This window comes from Narcine bancroftii, chromosome 2 (genome assembly GCF_036971445.1).
Source record: "Narcine bancroftii isolate sNarBan1 chromosome 2, sNarBan1.hap1, whole genome shotgun sequence".
In the NCBI taxonomy this organism is placed as follows: Eukaryota; Metazoa; Chordata; class Chondrichthyes; order Torpediniformes; family Narcinidae; genus Narcine; species Narcine bancroftii.
In genome coordinates this window covers 84,211,305-84,225,596 of record NC_091470.1, presented here as the reverse complement: position 1 = coordinate 84,225,596, position 14,292 = coordinate 84,211,305, and the positions used below count along the sequence as shown (strand labels likewise).

The 14,292-nt window shown below is 42.8% G+C and overlaps 1 protein-coding gene across 4 annotated transcripts in view; it reads left to right on the top strand.

Annotated features, from left to right (window-relative positions):
- Positions 1 to 7,935: 7,935 nt before the first annotated feature.
- Positions 7,936 to 14,292, top strand: part of mideasb (mitotic deacetylase associated SANT domain protein b) — an 80,488-nt gene continuing 74,131 nt past the window's right edge. Inside the window, exon 1 of one of the 4 annotated variants that reach the window (XM_069917312.1) lies at positions 7,936 to 8,125. The gene's annotated coding sequence lies outside the window, so the exon portion shown is untranslated. Of the gene's footprint in view, positions 8,126 to 8,150; positions 8,274 to 8,745; positions 9,078 to 14,292 lie in introns of those variants that run through there. The other 3 variants (XM_069917313.1, XM_069917311.1, XM_069917310.1) reach the window with 3 other exon arrangements.

Here is a 14,292-nt window from a genome sequence, read left to right as displayed (position 1 = left end):
TGCTGCCCAATTACACCCAATTGACCTACAGCCTTGGTATGTTTGGAAGGGTGGGATGAAACCGGAGCACCCGTAGGAAGCCTGCGCAGACACGGGGAAAACATACAAACTCCTTACAGACAGCATGGGATTTTAACCCCGGTTGCTGGCATTGTGACAGTGTTGCACTAACCCTAACTGTGCCACCATTTTCCAAAAGCATCTAATCTCTTTGTGTCTCAGTGCATCCTATCACCCTCTCCGACAATATCCAATCTCCCTATCAAATAGCATTGCTTCTCTCTCTCTCTCACTCCCCCCTCTCTCTCTCTCTCTCTCACTCACAGCTTGTCATGCACCTGTATATCATGATCTTGACCCACCCAACATATTCTTCCTGTCCCACAGAAAGTCATTTTTATCCAACAATAAAATTTTATCTCACTGTCCCACTTCATATCCATCTCCAGGTCCAACGATATGTCATCTCTCTGTTCAATTATATATAATCTATCCAAGGGCATCCCATTTCCTTTTGCCAAGAATGTCATCTCTGTGTCCTACAGCGTATCCTACACTATCCCATCTGCTTGTCCCAGGGAATGCCATCTCCCTGCCACAGAGCATCCAAGCTCCCCATTTCAATGAAATTCACTATCCCATAGCATCTAATCTCCTTGTCCCATATTATTTCATTTGCATGTCCCAGGCAACATCCATTTGTGAGCATACAACATCCTGGCTCCCTTTCTCAAAGCATGTTACCTCCATGTCTCAGACACATTATTTTCTCTCTAAGAGTATCCCATCTCTTTGTGCCACAACATGTCACTGTTGTGTCCTTTTATTTTCCTTTTTCCTTTCCCTTTCTCTTTCCCTGTTTAATGGCCTATCACCTCTGTTTCACTCATTATCCCATCTCTCTCTCCCAGACCATTCCATCTCCCTCCCCCACAGTACTTCTTCTCCGGAGAGATGCATAACTTCCCTCTACAACTGCATATCATCTCACTGCCCCACAGTATCTTTTCTGTTTCTTTTAAAAATATTTTTATTGGTATTTACATTATGCACAATTGAACAGTACAATTATATATTGTATTGTAAAATTCAAAAGAAAAGGAACAGCCCCCCCCAAAAAAAAAGCCTTATAATTCAAAATCCCTACCACTAAGCAAGGTTAAAAGCTAACAGGTAGGAATCAAGTGACAACAACCTGGTGATAGACAGCACAGCACCAAAGCTTCAGAGCAAACTTAATTCTTTAGGTTATGATAATAGCCCATAAATGGACCCCACATCTTTTGGAAGTTAATATTTGAATCTTTTTGGAGTCAGTAAAACATCATCATCTTGAAATAATCCAAATAAAGCAATTAAAGGGCAAGGTTCTAATTTGAACTTGAGGATCACTGATAATGTCTGAAAGTCCAAATGTCCAAAATTTTTCTAAACTAGGGCAAGTCCAGAACATGTGAACCAAAGAAGCCTCAGCAATTTTACATTTGTCACATAGAGGGTTTATATCGGAATAAAAACGAGACAATATAACTTTAGACATATGTACTCTATAGACCACTTTAAATTGCAACATACAGTGCCAAGCACAAAAGGAGGTTGTATTAATCAGATTACAAAAGGAGTCCAAAACCTTATCTGAGATTGAAAGATTCAAATCCTGTTCCCAATCAACTCTTGATTTTAATTAACGAGACTATCCCTTAAAATAAGAGATATTAAACTATGAGAAAGTTGCAAATCAAAACGTGTATCAAGGATGTTTGTCTCGGGAATTTGTGGAAAGTCAGGGATCTGAGAGTGAACAAAATACCTAACGTAAATATCTAAAAAAGTGAGGGTTTGGTAAGCAAGATTTTTTTGAATAAAAAAGTCTTTAAAAGATTTAATACCCAATGTCATAGTTGAATTAGTTTATTTGTGAGATTATCCTGTGAGCAGTCTAATAGGTTATCTCTAACATTCTTACAGCCAGCCTAGAAAGCGGAAAAGCACAATTTATAATGACTGCAGATGCTGGAGAACCAGGACAGTAGACAAAAAAGTGCTGGAGGAACTCAGCAGGTAAAGCAGCGTCCATGGAAATCAAAAGGCAGATGACATTTCAGAGCTTAGCCCTGCTTTAGGAATGCCAAAACACGAACAGCCGCCCAAATAAGGTGGGGAGAGGGGGTAGCACGGGATTGCAGGTGATTGGAAGATACAGGTGGGAGGAGAAAGAAGAGAAAAGAGTTGCTGTGATCAGGGATGGTGGGAGATGGCTGAATGAAAAAAAAACAATAATGTGGGGAAAAAATTATCTTTCAGCCCATTGGTGTGCACTTTCACACTGCTGGACCTTCTCCCAGATGGGAAGAGAGAGAGAGTATCCATGGTGTTGTAGGTCCTTCAGCTCATTGGCTGTCTTTCCTAGACAGCAGGGGATGGGGGTACATGGAGGGGAGGGAGGTTTGCTTGATGTTCTGAGCTGCTTTCACCACCTTCTGCTGTTTCTTCTGGTCTTGAGCAGAGCAGCTCCTGTACCACACTGTGATACATCCAGCAAGTAAGCCTTTGATGGTGCATCTGTACAGGTTGTTGAGGGACGAGATGTGGTGCGCTGTTAGCCAGAATCAGACACACACAAGGTAAAGACTGTACAACAGGCTTTAATCCACAAAGACTTCCACAGAGCCAGGCTCGCTGTAGCTGCAGTAACTCTGAGTGAGCTTCGACGGCCAGCAGGCTTATATCCCAGAGGGTGATTGACACCTGACCGGGTGGGGCTTGATCCCTTCAGGCCGACTGATTGAGAGCCGGCCAGGTGTTGTCCTGTCCCCTTACACTCCTGCAGGTACAGAGGTTGCACCCTGCGGTATGCTGGCAGTACACTCCTGCAAGTACAGGTATTGCCCTCTGCAGTAGGCCGGTGGTGTACCACCACACAAGGGGATATTCCAAACTTTCTTAGTCTTCTAAGAAAGGCCTTGGTGTGCTTTCTTGACTGTTGCTTGTTCCAAGACAGGTAATCAGAGATGTTGATTCCTAACAATTCAAAGCAAAGTCTACTCTTTCTACATCAGTGCTTGATGCAGACAGGGGTGTGGTCTCTGCCCCTTCTGTTGGAGTCAATAGGCCCTTTCAAACTGCCATGTAAAATGGGGTTAAATGGCAATTTGCCCAGTTAGCGCTCCAGTTACACAGCAGTTAGAAAAGGTCCAACCCAGTCAATCCCATCAGAATCCAACCGGGTCCCTGTCCTAACTCAGAGGTAGTCAGGGAACTCAGTTAAACTTACCTAGGTGGCACCCACAGGTGATTTGAACAGGAAAAATAGCTGATCTGCTTATTCTAGTGACGTCAGTGCTTGCGTGTGTGTGTGTCACCGGGCAGCCAGCATCCAAACATTCGGCAGTACTTCCAGTGAGTGCATGACACATCATTGTGGAGGTGGGATCCCCCTTAAGTCACTGAGTTGGCGATTTAAAGGGTAGATCCACCTGAAATTTAAAAGGTGCTTCCAGCACTTTTGCCCCAGTAATCACATCAGGGTACCAGGAGAACAACCCAGGTGCTGCAGTTTTTAAAACTCTTTTAATGAATAATCCCTTTGTCTTATTGACTTGGAGACAGGCGGGGTGGGTGTGTGAGAGGATATTATTTTGGCACCATGCCACTGGACTTTCAGTCTCCTTTCTTATTCCACCTCATTGTTATTTGATACCCAGTTTATTACTGTGGTGTTGTCGGAGAATTTGGAGTTGGAAAGTATTTGGATATGCCTTCGTGGGTGTAGAAGGAATACAGAATATATCCACTAGGAAAAGTGTTAGCAGTAGGAAAAGTATTACGCTCCTCTGTCTCAAATCTATTATCTTCATTTCACAGTAGCCCATCATCTTATTCCACTCTCCGTCCCAGACTTGTTATCTCTCTATTCATACACAACAGCATTTCCTTCTGTACTGTGGCAACCCAACTGCCTGTCACAGAATCCCTTCTCCCTGACCCACAGCATGTCAATTTTAATTTTATTTTTCATTTTAGAGACACAGAAAGGTAACAAGGCCCTTCTGGCCCACGAGCCTATGCTTCCCAAATGCACTGTAATCTATAAACTCATACGTATTTGGAGTGTGGGAGGAAACCAGAGCACCCAGAGGAAACCCGTACAGTTAACAGGGAGAATTTACAGACAGCGCTGCTCTGGATTTGATCCTGGGTCTCTGACACTGTAATTGCTATGCACTGATCGCTATGCTAAATAGAATTCTGTTAAATAGAATTTCATCTCCTTATTGCACTGTATGGCTTCTCTCTGTACTGCAGCATCTGCAAGTCAAGTTTATTGTCATCTGATTGTACAAGTACAACCCAACAAAACAGCATTCTCCGGTCCTCGGTGCAAAACATGCAGATACACAACCAGACATAACACATATACAATACATATGCAGGACAAGAATTATAGCTATATAAATAAATAGATATTGTTTTGTACAGATGAGCGTCTTGGGTGGTTAGTGTGAGCAGTTCCTTTGGTCATTCAGCATTCTCACTGCCCGTGGGAAGAAGCTGTTCCTCAGCCTGGTGGTTCAGGCTCTCTCCTGAATCTCTTCCCTGACCAGAGCAGCTGAAAGATGCTGTGTGCAGGATGGAAGGGATCCTCAATTATTTTGCTCACCCTCTTCAGATAATGATCCTGGTAGATCACATCAATGGGTGGGGGGGAGTGAGGGAGACTCCAGCGATCCTCTCTGCCACTCTAATGGTCCTGTGGATTGACCTCCGATCCATTTCTCTACAGAACACTGTAGATGCAGCCAGCCTATCTCTATATCCCATGCTATGTCCTTGCCCTTTTGCTCAATATCCCAGTACTGACCCAGGCATGCTATCTCTGTTCCATAGCATCCCATCACCCTGCCCCACAGTATAACATATCTCTCTCAAATAAGCATCCAACCTCTCTGTTCCACGCATGTCACTCACTGCCCTGCTGTATCCCACCACCTTGTTTAACTGGATCCCATTTCTCTGTTCTACTATATATCATCTCCCTGACTCACATTATATCTTCTCCCTGTCCTGTAACATCCCATACCCCTGCCCCAAGGACTCCCATTTCTTGTTTCCCTCTCCCCCTCCCTTTCACTCAGTTTGCTAGCCCTGTCTCTCACAGGATTCCACCACCCTATCTCACTACAGTTCCTGAAAAGTCTGTGGCGTGCACAAATATTTTCAGAATAATCCTCCAACCTCTAGGAATGAAAGATGGTTCTGCAGACAATTTGTGATAGAAATCCATGAAAAAACAACGGACACAGAGCAAGTGCGTGGGAAAATAAGCAGAGACATAAAAAGTTGCCTTTACATTAGTTTGTAGGGCTTGTTAAAACTGGGGCTATGGAAGCAGATGATTTGACCCAACTGGATAGCTGAAGTCATGTGAAGAAACCCCTTGGAATGGGTACAAGCACGGTTGAAAGTCAGCAGTGCTTGGGGGTATTGTCCAACACTCCCTGAACATCTCAACATCTCAACTGTCCTCGAGGGTCATACTACATAAAATCTATTTGGTTAATCAATTAGCAATCTTTTTTTTGAATATTTTATTATTGATTTTCAAAAGAATCATACAAATCAAAACATTTTTTTCCAACAATATTATTTAACATACAGAGTCTATTTTTCCCTACACCCCTCTCCCCTCCCTCCCGTACCCTATTACAACAAAGATTATATAAATTAAACAAATACAAAGAACCAAATTTCAGTAGTCACAAACCCTCAGGGGAACTTAAGAAAAACCTAAAGAAACATAAAATAAAATAAAAAGGAGCAGAATACAAGAGCCCGTCGCCTGCTCCACGACCCACTTCACTGATCTCTAGCATTGCACTATTGGCATGGTTGTTGTATTCGCTTTATCGAAAAGGCATAGAATTATATCTGTGTACTAATGCGCTGCAGATAGGGTTGCCACACCCTGACAAATATACCATATTTCCTCCTCAAATTGTACGTAATTTTCTCCAGGGGAATACAACTTTGCATTTCTGTATTCCATTGTGTAATATTTAGTTGGGAGTTGGAATTCCAGGTGACCATTAGGTCCATCTTCAGGGATTACACTCTGCTGACCATTGATGGCTCCACCATCGAGGTAGACAGGAGCACCCAATTCATTGGCGTGGACCTGGTGGAGAATCTCTCCTGGTCCCCCAACACCAGATCCATTGCCAAGAAGGCCCAACAATGCCTTTACTTCCTGTGGAGGTTGAGGAAAGTCCAGCTTCCACCTTGCACCCTCACTACATTCAGTATTGAGAGCATCCTATGTAACTACTGCATCACCGCCTGGTTCAGGAATTGTACCCTCTTAGAACGCAAGTCCCTGCAGTGGATTATAAAGACTGGTGAGGGGATTGTTGGGGCCTCTTTCCCTGCCATAATAGACATTTATAATGGCCACTGTTTGTGGAAACCTACAAACATTCTACACACCCCTCCCATAATCTAGTCTCTCTCCTGCCATCTGGGAAGAAAAAACAGAGGCATTCAGGCCCTTACCACCAGATTACAAGACAGCTTTTACCCCAAGCCATGAGGCTTCTGAACTTCAAGGACACAGGGCTAGCAGACATAACTCGATATTTATAAGTGATATGTTATTTATAAAAAAAGTTTCTGATACAATTTAGCCATGTGAATAACCAGCTCCACAGACCGGAGAAACGCTGTCTCATTTTCACTGTACACTATAATGGTTGTGGTATGTACTACAAACAGGACTTCCTGACTACTGACATGTCAATCTTCGCAAACTGAATTTGGTATCTGGACAGTTTAAAGCTCGTGATCATAACATTTCCCACAAGGTATAATTCTAGATCCTGTGGAAAATCTTCAATGAGCCAAATTAATCCACTTCCAGTATCATGATCAGTTTGAGAACTTACTTCTAATTCTTTAGGCTGTAGGTATCACCGCATTTATTGGCTGCCCCTCATTGCCCCTGAGAATGTGGTGCTCATACCGCTGCCCTGCATGCAGTATCCACATACCACAGGAAAGTGAGCTCAGTTCTCGTTTTTACCCACAGAAACCCCGTGGAAACCTTGCGTTTAAGTGGTGTGGGGTAACTCCAAATGATATATACACAAAGTGCAAAAATGATCTCTTACGGGTTCATATACCACCCAAGTGGATTCAGATTGTTTGATAGCACAATGCATGCGCACTTTTCAGGTACAAAAGCACTGGATTGGCATTAAAGAACGCCATTAGTGTGTCACATGCGTGCATTTTGCAATACAGGTATTTTGCCTTCTAACTACAACCTTATAGTGAAGCTCGCACGCCGTGAGGACGTGTGGAAGCAAATTAAACTAAACACAGCATCATTGAAAAGGGGAAGGATTCGTAGATGAATGACCAGCTTCCAACCTCAAAGGTTAGGGAAACAACATATTTCCCCAATTGTGAGAGTATTTACATCGACCCAATTGCACTGCTTCTCTTCCCCCCCCCCCCCCCCCCCCCCAAACCCACCAAATGATTTCTCTTCATTGGTCTTTATATTCACCCCAAACAAGCCACAATCGAGGAACGTGCAACTCAGTTAAACACTCGTTACCAGTCAACAACGAACGCGAAATAAAACCTAACGATTGACAGTGCAATTCTGCGCAGAAAAAACCAGCCCCTGAAACGGATCACGGGGCAATCCCAACCCAATGCAACAAGTTGACCAAGTCAGCCTTCATGAAATCGTGCGCAAGTCCAAGTTGTGAAATCGCTACAGTAGCTCCCCCAAGGCAAGGCTGCGTGGGCCAATGCACCGGGCAGAAAATAGTCCTTTATTTTTTTAAATCTACTGGCGACGGGAGAGCGCTGTGGTGTGGTCCAGGAAGAGATTTTTTTTTGGAAAAAGGCTTGAAATAAATAAAACTAAAAGTTAGCAATGAAATCTTGTGCTTGCTCTGGGTTCAGTTGCCTGCAGTCTGGCTCTGGCCCTGACGTCACTGCATAACTTTTAAGAAGACGCAGTTTCTTAACTAGGAAGTGAGCGGACACCCTGTGCAGGCAAAGTTCTGCACGGAGAAACTTCTAGCGATTTGCAGGATTCGCGAGCGCCTGCCAATGTGTAAGTCGGCTAAGCTCTTGTCATTTTAAAAATAAAACCGCGTATTGGAACGTGGACGCTGAGCCTTGCAAAATGTTGCATTTGTCGCTGGCGGGGGTCGAGTGGAGCGTTTTAGTTGTTTTGCTCGGACTGAAACTGACGTGAGCAGGTGAGCCGAATCTGCAGACTCCAGTTGGAATTGTTTGTTGTGGGGTGGGAGGAATGCTGGTGGCTGGGGTTGATGAAATAATTGCTCAGTCTTTCGTCAGAGATAAATTCTAATCTTTTCCCCACCCCACCAATTCATTTCAATTCTCAACATGAACTTTAAACCAAAGGTTCGCGTTGCATAAGTCTTGTGGTCAATTTTTTAAAAAAAGTTACGTTGTGCGTAAAAATAACTCTAATTGCAATTTAATTAGTAAATCTGGGCAGCTTCCCGTCCACCACTTTGGCCTTGGGTTTGATTAACCCCCTAAATCCCTTCTTTGCATTCTGGAGTTACTCCTGCAGAGTCCCGTGTGAAGTCACTGAGCGGAAAGTCCCGGCCTGTTTACGGGATTTAAAAGGGCCCTGTGCCATTTTCTGACGGCAGCAGGAAGTAGTCGTGGAACATCACAATGCAATTTTTTTTCAATCCCTTTCTAGTTGTGGGGAATTTTGCAGGGTTTTTTTTTTGCACAGAGCAACAGGGAAAGTATCGGGCGAAGAGCCCGGACTCTGTCCATCCGATGATGTGCAATTGTCATCCCACTTCACACCCCCCACCCCCGAGGGAATGTGTAACAATGTTCGCTCAGCCCTCGATGAGGTAAACTCTATGACTCAGCCTGCTAAATGCAAACTCATCCACAGCATTGTGATGGTTAGAGCGGATGCAGCGAGTTGCAAGGGACGGGTACAATTTCCAACTATATTTCAGCATTGAGAAAAGACTGGAACATATGGCTTTGGGGACGGAGAAACCACACAGGTATCATCGGACATAACCCCTACTCCTTCATAGATTGCTGGAGGGGGGAAAAAGTTGAGGAACGCATTGATACCTGAGCAGCTGTTTGCATGGATATTTTTAGTATGATTACTTTAGTAAGATTAGCAATATCGCTTTAAATAATGCATTGTAATCTTCGCTTTAAATGCAGTTTGACACCGCCGTGCCAGAGAATACGGCCGCGTTTCCAAGCAATAGAAGCACCTGATGAGTGCCCCTCTTAAACTACCCGCTGTACCCTATGCCACTGCCGCACTTAAGCCGTCGGACCCCCCCCCCCAACCCCCATTTTAAAACCTTGCCCGGCTTCACCGTCCCCGGAACGCACAAGAGAAAATTAAAAAAAAACACACAGTCGGCGTGTTTCGGCAAAGTGTGTGGGTGGTATTGAGATTTCTTTGGGGAGGAAGCGGTTTGTGCGTTGCAATGCAAAAAGGAAAAGTCCCAGCAGTGCAGCGGGACCTGGGTGGGGGGGAAATCTGGTCGATGATGTGCAACTTGCTTTTGCACAGCGAAGTTTGGTTCTGTCGTTATTTACTCCGTTGCATAACAGCCCATCCCCATGTAGAGACCAACGAAGAGGCATGTAATGACTGTCCAGGCACTGGAATATACGGGCTAATACTGTAGGGAAAGGAGGGGGTTGTATCTCAGTTGAACTCGCGTGATGACGGGGTACATTGCATGGATATCCATCCCAATGTGCAGAGCATTTGAGGGTTTTTAAAAACATTTTAACCAGATTCTGGAATTTCTGACGTTCATCAATACTGTAATCCATTATCTGTCTGGAATAAAGGAAAGCACAATGAAATTCTTCTTGTTCTGCAGCTCTGGTGCTTGACTTGAACTCTGACTCAAAAGCACGAATGTACTGTCTGAAATTAATTTGGATGAACATTATAAAGAAAGAGATTGACTGATTATTTGGGACCAAGTGGCAGCTCCTCATGGGCACAATTGTGCTGTATCATTCAATTTCGATACTTGTCAAGGTTGCTCTCAAACGCCACCATGGATTTATTCTGTGCATCTTTGGACCCTCCAGAATTTTGATAACCATAGATCACTATCATGTCACTTTAAACTTCTCTGAAGAAGCCTGTTTGCTCCTTCCTGCTAACTCTATTCACGCTGTAATTTTATCCCAGATAATTTTTTTGCATTTTATCTGAAGCGACTGTTCTATTTTGTAAACTGGTGACAATACTGGATCTTCTGTCAGAGAACGAGACCGGGCAGGTGACAGAAGTATGTGTAAGGGAACACTGGATCCAATGATCAAAGAGCCATTAGTTTCAGGATAATTATGGAAAGTGATGGATGGGTCTGGTTGTTGGCTTAAGATTTTAAATGGGAGAGGCCAATTTTGATGGAATCAGAAAGGATCTGGTAGGTGTGGATTGGGATGGGTTGTTTTCTGACAAAGGTATGCTTGGTAAGTGGGTGGAATTTTGAGAGTACAAAATTTGAGTGTTCCTGTCTGAATTGAAGACAAAACTAATGGGGGTAAATGAACTTGGGTTTTTTTTAAAGATACTGAGGCCTTGGTTAAGAAGGAGGTGAATAGCAGGTTTAGGCAGCAAGGAACAAACGAAGTACTTGAGTATAAGTACTTAAGAAGGAAATCAGGAGGTCTAAATGAAGGGATGCGGTTTCTCTGTCAGATTATGCGAAGGAAATCCTTCACCTGCTGCAGATATATTAAAAGGATAGCAAGGGAAAAAAATTGACCTTTTGAATATCAGAGCGGAACCAAAAGAGATGGGAGAAATTTTTTTTGCAGTTGTATTTACTCAGGAGATGAACACTAGTTTTATAGAAGTGAGGTCATGACAGTTAAGGAGATGCTTGCTATCTTGAGGCAAATAAGGGTGGATGAATCCTCAGTGTCTGACAAGATATTCCCTTGAACATTGAGAGAGGCGAATGCAGCAATTGTTGGAGCTCTAACGGGTCTCTAAAACTTCCTTAGTCACAGGTGAAATGCTGGAGAATTGTTCTGTTGATTTAGAAAGGCTCCAAAAATAACTGCAAAATTACAGGCTGATGTGACTGATCAGTAATAAAATAAATTGCACTGGTCAACTAAGCTTTTGTGTGTATTTTATTGATTTTGGACTGCTGATCATGAAAATCACCTTGAAACTTGCCACAAAAACCTATTTTTGTGATTTCCTGTCATATTTTAAGTCAACTTCAAGCATACAAAACCTTGAAGTGCAACATATCATTGAAAAATAATTTTCTGTATTCATACTTGGACTTCTTGCCTGCTGAAATTGGTTCAGTCAGTGACGAACGTGGTGAAAGGTTTCACCAAGTCATTGCGACCATGGAAAAGCGGGATCCGGGCAACTGGAATCCGTCAATGCTGGCCAACTATTGTTGGACACTGACACAGGAAGCATCAGATGCTGAGTACAAATGAAAATTAGTGGCAAAACATTTTTGGCTCATTTGAACTAAACCAATATGTCAACATGCTAAGTTCAATAAAAGTTAATTTAATGTTTCTCCAACTTCCTACGTGATACAGCAACTTTGAAATTATCTTTTGTGTTCAGCTTGAAGTTGTCTATCACAATCCTCCATTTTTTTTCAGAAGCAAACCTTTTGGGGGGAAAAAATTGTCATTAATGTTGATAGAAGATATTCTAAGAGAGCAGTTATGCAAGTACTTGGGTAGACAAGGACAGATTAGCAATAGTCAACGTAGTTTTATGTGTAGTAGGCCTTGTCTAACTTGTAGAGTTTTTTGAGAAGATTACCAGGTAAGTTGATGAAGGAAAAGCAATGAATATTGTCTGCACGGACTTTAGTAAGGCCTTTGATGAAGTCCTGCATGGGAGGTTGGTTAAGAAGGTTCAGTTGCTTGGCATTGAGGATGAGGTAGTAAATTAGATTAGTCAGAAATTAGAAGCCAGAAAGTGGTAGTAGAGGATTGCTTCTCTGACTGGTGGCTTCTAACTAGTGCTGGGTCCTTTTTTACTTGTCATCTATATAAACAATTTGGATAATAATTGCAGATGACACAAAGATTATGAGTGTGGTAGACAGTAAGAAAACTCAAAACTTATGGGATCTAGGTCAGCTGGAAAGTGTGGCAGTTTGGTTGGATGAACCAGGATAGGACTTGCACGGTAAATGGTAGGGAACTGCAGAGTGCAACATTCCCAGGAATCTGGGAATGCAGATAATTCCTTGAAAGTGATATCACAATTGGATGGGGTTGTCAAGAGAGCTTTTTGTCTTCATAAATCAATGTATTGAGTCCAGGAGATGGGATGTTATGTTGTATAAGACATTGGTGAGACTAAATTTGGAGTATTGTGTGCAGATTTGGTAACCTTCCTACAGGCAAGTATCAATAAGATTTAAAGAGTCCAGAGAAATTTACAAGGATGCTGCTGGGACTGGAAGAGCAGTGTTATATGGAAAGGTTGAATAGGTTAGAACTTTATTTTCTGTAGAAAATGAAGGGAGATTTGATAAAAGAATACAAAATTATGAGGACCACAGAGGGTTAATGGAGCAGGGTTTTTTCCACTTCACTCAGGTAATGGTGAGCACGGAACGAACTGCCAGTGCAGGTGGTAGATGCAGATTTGATTTTGACATTTAAGAGAAAATTGGATAAGTACAGAAAAATCCTTGTTATCCAGAATTCAACCAACCAGCAAAAAAAAGTTGTGGAAAATTGATGGGCACTGAGGAGCGCGGTAGAACAGAGTGATATGAGAATACAGGTACTTAGTTCCCTGAAATTGGCGTCACAGGTGAATAGGGTTGTAAATGGAGCTTTTGGCATATTGGCCTTCATAAATCAAAGTATTGAGTATAGAAGTTAAGATGTTATTGTAAAGTTGTATAAGACGTGGGTGAGGCAAAATTTGAAGTATTGTGTGCAGTTTTGGTCGCCTAAGTACAGGAAAGGTATCAATAAGATAGAGTGCAGAGAAGATTTGCCAGGATGTTGCCTGGACTTCAGGAACTGAGTTACAGGGAAAGATTAAACAGGTTAGGCCTTTATTCCCTGGAACACAGAAGAATGAAGGATTTAAAATTATGAGGGGCATGGAATAAATGCAGATAGGCTTTTTCAACTGAGGGTAGATGAGATACAAGTGAGATGACATGGGTTAAGGGTGAAGGGTGAAGGGGGAAAGGTTTAGAGGGAACATCTTCACACAGATTGGTGGGAGTATGGAATGAGCTGCTAACTGAAGTGAATGCGGGCTCAACTTTAACATTTAAGAATTTGGACAGGTACACAGATGAGAAAAATATGGAGGGCTGTGGACTGGGTGTAGGTCATTGGGCCGAGGCAGAAAAAAATGGTTTGGCATGGACTAGTAGGGCCGAAGAGGCCTGTTTCTGTGCGGTAAGATTTTATGGTTGTAAAAAAAGTACAAAAAAAGTTTAAAATTGGCGCCCCTAGTGGTTAGTTTGCCAATCACGCAACATGCATTCTCAAGCAACTAGCAAATATGCATATATGGCATCTACCAATCTCTGTAGGTGCTGGATATGGGGGTTTTGCTGTATGTGGATGGGGGAGGTATGGAAGCCTTGTGTCAATTAGACGATGCAGGTCAATGAGACTAGGCAAAGTGAATGGTTTGGCATGAACTAGATGGGTCCAAGGGCCTGCTTCTGTGCTTTAGTGTTCTTTGGTGCACGTATTTCATTGTGTCAGCAAGTTTGTCTCAATTTAATTCCATTTGATAGGATCAGCAACTTGACATGAGCTGGACGCGTGACTGATTCTTGTTCAGATGCAACAAAACTGTGTTAGGCACACGTAGACTGCTTATCACATTCTGACTTCCTCGGTTATCTGGTATCACAGTACTCCGTTATGTCAGTTCTGCTTCTAAATTAAAAACGTAAACAAAATAGAGGAGGTGGCTACTCACCCTTTGAGCTTGCTCCACCATTCAGCAGTTTCACAGCCAACCCAATCTGGGCCTCAATGCTACTTCCCTCATCTCTCTACTCCCCTAAAGCATAAAATATTTGTCATTCTCTGACTTGAATGGATTTAGTAACTCCACCTCCACAGCATTCTGGGATCGAGAGTTCTAAAGACGCACAGCCCTCTGAAAATTTCCTCTTCCTTTTGCGAGTAGGTTACTCCTTACTTTAACTCTTGACAGAGTCAGCCCGTCAGCCCTGGGCACTTATGCATTAC